The sequence below is a fragment of the Entelurus aequoreus genome, linkage group LG22, assembly GCF_033978785.1.
Source record: "Entelurus aequoreus isolate RoL-2023_Sb linkage group LG22, RoL_Eaeq_v1.1, whole genome shotgun sequence".
In the NCBI taxonomy this organism is placed as follows: Eukaryota; Metazoa; Chordata; class Actinopteri; order Syngnathiformes; family Syngnathidae; genus Entelurus; species Entelurus aequoreus.
Genome location: NC_084752.1, coordinates 39,090,251 through 39,100,250, shown reverse-complemented (window position 1 = coordinate 39,100,250; position 10,000 = coordinate 39,090,251). Strand labels below are relative to the sequence as shown.

General features: G+C 31.9%; 1 protein-coding gene across 1 annotated transcript in view; it reads left to right on the top strand.

The window, feature by feature from the left end:
* Positions 1 to 10,000, top strand: part of LOC133639669 (aprataxin-like) — an 80,438-nt gene that overhangs the window by 67,679 nt on the left and 2,759 nt on the right. The gene's annotated exons all lie outside the window — the stretch shown is intronic.

The window sequence follows — 10,000 nt, the reverse complement described above, 5'->3', positions numbered from 1 at the left end:
CATTTTATGAATTTATTTAAACAAGTGAAGACAAAGTCTTTAAAATATTTTCTTGGATTTTCAAATTCTATTTGAGTTTTGTCTCGCTTAGAATTAAAAATGTCAGGCAAAGCGAGACCAGCTTGCTAGTAAATAAATAAAATAAAAAAAATAGAGGCAGCTCACTGGTAAGTGCTGCTATTTGAGCTATTTTTAGAACAGGCCAGCGGGCTACTCATCTGGTCCTTACGGGCACCGCGTTGGTGACCCCTGCTCTAGAGACTTAAGTGTTAAAAGTAAAAAATAAAACATTTAACACTTTAACAGTTTTAAGTGGGGCCCTTCTGAGATCCTTAAAATGTTTAGTGGAATTAAAAAAAAAAAGTAAACTGTCGTTGCTCAAAAATAATATATTGAATTCAAATCAATGTTATGAATTATTGACATATTTGAGGCTCCAATTACTTCACATCAAATATTACACTTTCCCCAAAACATTTTTTGTGGAAAACAAGATTTAAAAAAAAACTGTAAAAACATAAAATTGGCGGATAGATCTGGAGTAGGTCGTTCTGGAGACGTAAGTGTTAAAAGTAAAAAAAAAATATAAAAAATGTACCATTTATTCTTTTAACACTTTTGAGTGGAATTAAAAATAAAAAAAAAAGTGAACTGTCATTGCTCAAAAATAATATTGAATTAAAATCAGTGTTATGAATTATTGATCTAATTAAGGCTCCAATTACTTCACATCAAAATTACACTTAAAAAATAAATTTTGTCAGAAAAAAACATTACAAAAATATAATAACTTATAACTGACAGATCTGGAGTTAATCGTTCTAGAAACTTAAGTGTTGAAAGTAAAAAATGTTTTTAAATTGTACCATTTATTTTTTAACACTTTTATAAGTGGGGCCCTTTTAGATCCTCAAAATTTTTATTAACTGTCTTTGCTCAAATCATAAAAATGAATTAAAATCAATGTTCTGAATGATTGACATATTTAAGGCTCCAATTACTTCACACCAAATATTACACTTTGGGGAAAATATTGCCATCAAAAAACAAGGTTCTGACAAAAAAGGGCATGAAAAAAGTAGCTTACCGTTCATTTTCCGCACTATAAGGCGCACCGTCAACGAATGGCCTATTTTAAAACTTTGTTCGTATATAAGGCGCACCGCGTTATAAGGCGCATAGAATAGACGCTACAGTAGAGGCTGGGGTTACGTTACGCATCCCGTAGTTGCGAGACCTGTTGTGGCTCAATATTGGTCCATATCTAAGGCGCACCGGATTATAAGGCGCACTGTCAGCTTTTGAGAAAATTGGGAGGTTTTTAGGTGCGCCTTATAGTGCAGAAAATACGGTAATATCGACAGACTCCTGATAGTAGTATTGTTGATCTGCTGTCTATCCTTCCAGTCAGGGATTTATTTATTTTGTTTCTATCTGCATTTAAGCACGATGCTATCACGTTAGCTCATGCTAAAGAGCTTCGTCGATGTATTGTCGTGGAGATAAAAGTCACTGTGAATGTCCATTTCGCGTTCTCGACTCTCATTTTCACACACACACAGTATGTTTCTGATTTAATTTAGTTAAAACATGTCATTTAGTTTCAAAGGTCAAGTTTGCATGAGGTCATAGTGGAAGGTGTAGAGGTCATTGGGGTCAAATGAAAGTCGGCGTGTGAATCTAACGATCAGATCTGATTCCGATTCTTGGGGTGACGATTTGGTTTGGAATCGGTTCTTGAGTGAAGATTCTGGCCCACATCTTATTTGGTGTAATAAAAGGTTTAGAAAAGCACCTAAAAATCTCTTTTTAAAATGGATTCTTATAAAAACAAAATAGGAGACTTTTTTATTTTATTTTGAAAATTATGACTTGATTTAGAATCCTACGAATTAAAAAATATTGTCCTCCCCTAGTGGATGATAATAATCCTGACACATAATTATGATGATTACTCCTCCCCCGTCTTTAACAACCAGAGAAACGCCTCTGTTTCGAACTTAAATAAAGAGTACTTGAATGCACCACAGTTAGGTGGTATGAGCTGCAGGAGTGAAAGTGAAACTTAACCTTGCCGCCACAAATAAGTGAATTCTATTCTGACCTTCCTTCTGGTCACCTGTGTGTGAGCTTTGATGGCCTTATGACGTCTGTGTCCAGCCGACTGTCAAGTGTTCCATGCTGGGTTGGCAGGATTCAACCCATCCATCCATTCTCTACCGCTTGTCCCTTTTGGGGTCGCTGGAGCCTATCTCAGCTGCATTCGGGCGGAAGGCGGGGTACACCCTGGACAAGTCACCACCTCATCACAGGGCCAAAAGGTAGACAGACAACATTCACACACTAGGGACCATTTAGTGTTGCCAATCAACCTATCCCCAGGTGCATGTCTTTGGAGGTGGGAGGGGCCTATCCCCAGGTGCATGTCTTTGGAGGTGGGAGGGGCCTATCCCCAGGTGCATGTCTTTGGAGGTGGGAGGAGTAGAAGGTAGGCAGTCACAATCAAACTCCACACAGAAAGATCCCGAGCCCGGGATTGAACTCAGGACTACTCAGGACCTTCGTATTGTGAGGCACATGCACTAACCCTGTGCCACCGTGCTGGGCGGTGGCTAGTAGGGGTTTAAATCTTTGGGCACCCAACCAGTCGATCCTAGTTCGATTCCTGGGTGACGATTGGTTTCAGGATTGATTCCCCGCAACAATGTGTTATTTGCTAGAATGAAACTTTTTCACAACCGGATGAAAAACTCCTTCTGGTTGCATGGAGATGGCCTTTTTAAAAAATGGGTTCTTATTAAAAAAAAAAAGTTTTTATGCCACGTTGTGGCCCGCCCAGAAGTTCCATTGTAGCTAAATGTTTGATATGACTGACTGACTCTTCTAGAATGTTTGTCTGAACTTCTAGTGAAACTTCTATGTTTTTGGGAATGTGCTATATAAATCAAGTGGAATTAATTAATTAATTTGGAAATGTGCTATATAAATCAAGTGGAATTAATTAATTAATTTGGAAATGTGCTATATAAATCAAGTGGAATTATTAATTAATTTGGAAATGTGCTATATAAATCAAGTGGAATTAATTAATTATTTGGAAATGTGCTATATAAATCAAGTGGAATTAATTAATTAATTTGGAAATGTGCTATATAAATCAAGTGGAATTAATTAATTTGAAAATGTGCTTTATAAATCAAGTGGAATAATTAATTAATTTGGAATGTGCTATATAAATCAAGTGGAATTAATTAATTTGGAAATGTGCTATATAAATCAAGTGGAATTAATTAATTAATTTGGAAATGTGCTATATAAATCAAGTGGAATTAATTAATTAATTTGGAAATGTGCTATATAAATCAAGTGGAATTAATTAATTTGGAAATGTGCTATATAAATCAAGTGAATTAATTAATTAATTTGGAAATGTGCTATATAAATCAAGTGGAATTAATTAATTAATTTGGAAATGTGCTATATAAATCAAGTGGAATTAATTAATTAATTTGGAAATGTGCTATATAAATCAAGTGGAATTAATTAATTAATTTGGAAATGTGCTTTATAAATCAAGTGGAATTAATTAATTAATTTTGGAAATGTGCTATATAATGCAAGTGGAATTAATTTGGAAATGTGCTATATAAATCAAGTGGAATTAATTAATTAATTGGAAATGTGCTATATAAATCAAGTGGAATTAATTAATTAATTTGGAAATGTGCTATATAAATCAAGTGGAATTAATTAATTAATTTGGAAATGTGCTATATAATGCAAGTGGAATTAATTTGGAAATGTGCTATATAAATCAAGTGGAATATTAATTAATTTGGAAATGTGCTATATAAATCAAGTGGAATTAATTAATTAATTTGGAAATGTGCTATATAAATCAAGTGGAATTAATTAATTAATTTGGAAATGTGCTATATAAATCAAGTGGAATTAATTAATTTGAAAATGTGCTTATAAATCAAGTGGAATTAATTAATTAATTTGGAAATGTGCTATATAAATCAAGTGGAATTAATTAATTAATTGGAAATGTGCTATATAAATCAAGTGGAATTAATTAATTAATTTGGAAATGTGCTATATAAATCAAGTGGAATTAATTAATTAATTTGGAAATGTGCTATATAAATCAAGTGGAATTAATTAATTTGGAAATGTGCTATATAAATCAAGTTGAATTAATTAATTAATTTGGAAATGTGCTATATAAATCAAGTGGAATTAATTAATTAATTTGGAAATGTGCTATATAAATCAAGTGGAATTAATTAATTAATTTGGAAATGTGCTATATAAATCAAGTGGAATTAATTAATTAATTTGGAAATGTGCTTTATAAATCAAGTGGAATTAATTAATTAATTTGGAAATGTGCTATATAATGCAAGTGGAATTAATTTGGAAATGTGCTATATAAATCAAGTGGAATTAATTAATTAATTTGGAAATGTGCTATATAAATCAAGTGGAATTAATTAATTAATTTGGAAATGTGCTATATAAAATCAAGTGGAATTAATTAATTAATTTGGAAATGTGCTATATAATGCAAGTGGAATTAATTTGGAATGTGCTATATAAATCAAGTGGAATTAATTAATTAATTTGGAAATGTGCTATATAAATCAAGTGGAATTAATTAATTAATTTGGAAATGTGCTATATAAATCAAGTGGAATTAATTAATTAATTTGGAAATGTGCTATATAAATCAAGTGGAATTTAATTAATTTGGAAATGTGCTTTATAAATCAAGTGGAATTAATTAATTAATTTGGAAATGTGCTATATAAATCAAGTGGAATTAATTAATTAATTTGGAAATGTGCTATATAAATCAAGTGGAATTAATTAATTAATTTGAAATGTGCTATATAAATCAAGTGGAATTAATTAATTTGGAAATGTGCTTTATAAATCAAGTGGAATTAATTAATTAATTTGGAAATGGCTATATAATCAAGTGGAATTAATTAGTTAATTTGGAAATGTTGCTATATAAATCAGTGGAATTAATTAATTAATTTGGAAATGTGCTATATAAATCAAGTGGAATTAATTAATTAATTTGGAAATGTGCTATATAAATCAAGTGGAATTAATTAATTTGAAAATGTGCTTTATAAATCAAGTGGAATTAATTAATTAATTTGGAAATGTGCTATATAAATCAAGTGGAATTAATTAATTTGGAAATGTGCTATATAAATCAAGTGGAATTAATTAATTAATTTGGAAATGTGCTATATAAATCAAGTGGAATTAATTAATTAATTTGGAAATGTGCTATATAAATCAAGTGGAATTAATTAATTGGAAATGTGCTATATAAATCAAGTGGAATTAATTAATTAATTTGGAAATGTGCTATATAAATCAAGTGGAATTAATTAATTAATTTGGAAATGTGCTATATAAATCAAGTGGAATTAATTAATTAATTTGGAAATGTGCTATATAAATCAAGTGGAATTAATTAATTAATTTGGAAATGTGCTTTATAAATCAAGTGGAATTAATTAATTAATTTGGAAATGTGCTATATAATGCAAGTGGAATTAATTTGGAAATGTGCTATATAAATCAAGTGGAATTAATTAATTAATTTGGAAATGTGCTATATAAATCAAGTGGAATTAATTAATTAATTTGGAAATGTGCTATATAAATCAAGTGGAATTAATTAATTAATTTGGAAATGTGCTATATAATGCAAGTGGAATTAATTTGGAAATGTGCTATATAAATCAAGTGGAATTAATTAATTAATTTGGAAATGTGCTATATAAATCAAGTGGAATTAATTAATTAATTTGGAAATGTGCTATATAAATCAAGTGGAATTAATTAATTAATTTGGAAATGTGCTATATAAATCAAGTGGAATTAATTAATTTGAAAATGTGCTTTATAAATCAAGTGGAATTAATTAATTAATTTGGAAATGTGCTATATAAATCAAGTGGAATTAATTAATTAATTTGGAAATGTGCTATATAAATCAAGTGGAATTAATTACTTAATTTGGAAATGTGCTATATAAATCAAGTGGAATTAATTTGGAAATGTGCTATATAAATCAAGTGGAATTAATTAATTTGGAAATGTGCTATATAAATCAAGTGGAATTAATTAATTAATTTGGAAATGTGCTATATAAATCAAGTGGAATTAATTAATTAATTTGGAAATGTGCTATATAAATCAAGTGGAATTAATTAATTAATTTGGAAATGTGCTATATAAATCAAGTGGAATTAATTAATTAATTTGGAAATGTGCTTTATAAATCAAGTGGAATTAATTAATTAATTTGGAAATGTGCTATATAATGCAAGTGGAATTAATTTGGAAATGTGCTATATAAATCAAGTGGAATTAATTAATTAATTTGGAAATGTGCTATATAAATCAAGTGGAATTAATTAATTAATTTGGAAATGTGCTATATAAATCAAGTGGAATTAATTAATTAATTTGGAAATGTGCTATATAATGCAAGTGGAATTAATTTGGAAATGTGCTATATAAATCAAGTGGAATTAATTAATTAATTTGGAAATGTGCTATATAAATCAAGTGGAATTAATTAATTAATTTGGAAATGTGCTATATAAATCAAGTGGAATTAATTAATTTGGAAATGTGCTTTATAAATCAAGTGGAATTAATTAATTAATTTGGAAATGTGCTATATAAATCAAGTGGAATTAATTAATTAATTTGGAAATGTGCTATATAAATCAAGTGGAATTAATTAATTAATTTGGAAATGTGCTATATAAATCAAGTGGAATTAATTAATTTGGAAATGTGCTTTATAAATCAAGTGAATTAATTAATTAATTTGGAAATGTGCTATATAAATCAAGTGGAATTAATTAATTAATTTGGAAATGTGCTATATAAATTCAAGTGGAATTAATTAATTAATTTGGAAATGTGCTATATAAATCAGTGGGATTTGCCCATCAAGTGTTCAGCAGGCAAGCAGAGAGAAAGGTTGAAGTTGGAGTAAGAAGACAAGTTGTAAAAAGGTCTGCTTGGGAAGACAAGACTGGTGGAGGTCTGCATGTGATGTGTGGGCACTACTGTACGTACTGTACATGACATATTGATGAGCGGATCAATCGTGTGTGACATGTTCACTGCTGCCCTCCAGTCTGTACTGACCCGACATGGACATCTTCTTTTATTACCTCCGCCAAGCCTGACAGGCAGAGATGTTGGAAGCGCCACAAAAAAACCACGGGACCCATTTCCACTCAATTTGGTCCGAAAAGGAAAAAACAACATTTTCCCCGCTTTTGAAATTTCAGATCGTGACGACAGTCTCACTTTAGGGGCCGACAGTGTACGATGACAGGGGGCCCTTGGTGATCCACGTGTGGTGTTGGGGTCACCGTAACCTTTTCACACAACACTAGGGGCCCCACTCTTTGGGCACCTCACCAATCCTCTCACAATCCATTCAACGGGCCCCTGACAATGTGTTATTTCAGTGTTCCTTAACCCAGCGCCCCCTAGAGGGCCGACAAAAACATATCTGTTTGTCAGGTGTAACACACTTTCCCACCACTTGTGGCAGTAATGACAACATCACACAAGTACTCAGGTGTAATACACTTTCCCACCACTTGTGGCAGTAATGACAACATCACACAAGTACTCAGGTGTAATACACTCTCCACCACTTGTGGCAGTAATGAACAATAGCAAACAAGTACTCAGGTGTAATACACTTTCCCACCACTTGTGGCAGTAATGACAATAGCAAACAAGTACTCAGGTGTAATACACTCTCCCACCACTTGTGGCAGTAATGACAATAGCAAACAAGTTCTCAGGTGTAATACACTTTCCCACCACTTGTGGCAGTAATGACAACATCACACAAGTACTCAGGTGTAATACACTCTCCCACCACTTGTGGCAGTAATGACAACATCACACAAGTACTCAGGTGTAATACACTCTCCCACCACTTGTGGCAGTAATGACAATAGCAAACAAGTACTCAAGTGTAATACACTCTCCCACCACTTGTGGCAGTAATGACAATAGCAAACAAGTACTCAAGTGTAATACACTCTCCCACCACTTGTGGCAGTAATGACAACATCACACAAGTACTCAGGTGTAATACACTTTCCCACCACTTGTGGCAGTAATGACAATAGCAAACAAGTACTCAGGTGTAATACACTCTCCCACCCACTTGTGGCAGTAATGACAATAGCAAACAAGTACTCAAGTGTAATACACTTTCCCACCACTTGTGGCAGTATTGACAATAGCAAACAAGTACTCAGGTGTAATACACTTTCCCACCACTCGTGGCAGTAATGACAATAGCAAACAAGTACTCAGGTGTAATACACTTTCCCACCACTCGTGGCAGTAATGACAATAGCAAACAAGTACTCAGGTGTAATACACTTTCCACCACTTGTGGCAGTAATGACAATAGCAAACAAGTACTCAGGTGTAATACACTCTCCCACCACTTATGGCAGTAATGACAATAGCAAACAAACAGAAGAAGTCTGGTGCTAAAGTCGGAGGAGAAGTTAAGTGCAAAAAGTTACAACTAAAGGGGTGAAGCTATATTTTAATTTGCACTTTAATTTTTTTGACATTTTATTTTTAAATATATTTGATTATTTATTGGCCCTTCTATTTATTTTTGTCACCAGCCTTACCTAACTTGATAATAATCTTTATGATGACATCATTTAATAAGGTTTATCCTGTTAAACTGTAAGTAGGTTAGATATCATTCTTAAATATGATTCAAATCAAGAGGGGCCTCGGGCCCCTACAGTATGTAGTTGAAAAGTCAATAAGGTTAAAAACCTCTGTATTATTTGCTATAATGATTCTATAAACCAGTTACAGGTTAGAAAAGCTCCTTCTGCTTGCATGGAGAGGGCCTGAAAACATTTGGTTAAAAATTGATTATTATTTAAAAAAATGTTTTTGAAGATTATGAATCAATTTGAATGAAGATGAGATAGAACATGATCCAGTTTCACTTCATTTGCTTCAAAAATGATTATTTATGTAGTACAAATCTATCTTTGTGACCGTCCTATATACAAAAGCAGTGAAGTTGTCACCTTGGTAATAAAAAGAGAATACAATGATTGCAAAGCATGAGTCACACCAAAATCATTGGAATTTCAACTTGACTTTCTTCAATTGGAATTGCAATTGACTTCCTGTTTGCAACCTCAACTCAAAGCCATGGAATGAATGTGGAATGTGGGAGAAATCCTCAGTTAAATTGACAACATGACACCATTTCAACCTGGGCGCTCTGACGTCCTTGGAAAAAAATGGCAAGTGATTCCAAGGACTGGTTCTGACCAAGAACCACTTTGGCCGTGTACTCAACACCCTCCCCTAAGTGCCGACTTTTTAAACCAAGGGCCCCATATTAAAAAATCAAAGGACGTGTGGCCCTTTTGAAGCTTTGTAATGGAGGGGAAGAAGCTAACACTGATAACATATGCTGCAACAACAAAAATGGCGCGTTACTTTGGATGTTTAAATAAACATTTCACCTTTTCTTCATGACTTTATGCCTTTTTTGCTATATTTTCTGTGTGGAAATTGAACTTTAAGACCAGGGGTGTCCAAAGTGTGGCCAGGGGCCATTTGTCAATGGCACATTCTAAAAATACTATTTAAACAAACAAACAAAAGATCAAAAAGTTGCAATGTTGACTAATAACAAAAAGTTGCAATGTTGACTAATAACAAAAAGTTACAATGTTTATTAATAACAAAAAGTATTTTTTTTCTTTAAAGCGATCATTGCTAAAAAAAAAAAAAAAAGAATCAAAATCCATGTTTTTATGAAATATTGACCTATCTAAGCCTCCCATTACTTCACTTTAAATACTCCACTTTGAAATATTTTTGGGGAAAATACTGCAATTTCGCCATATAAGAAACATTGTTTTGGACAAAAAGA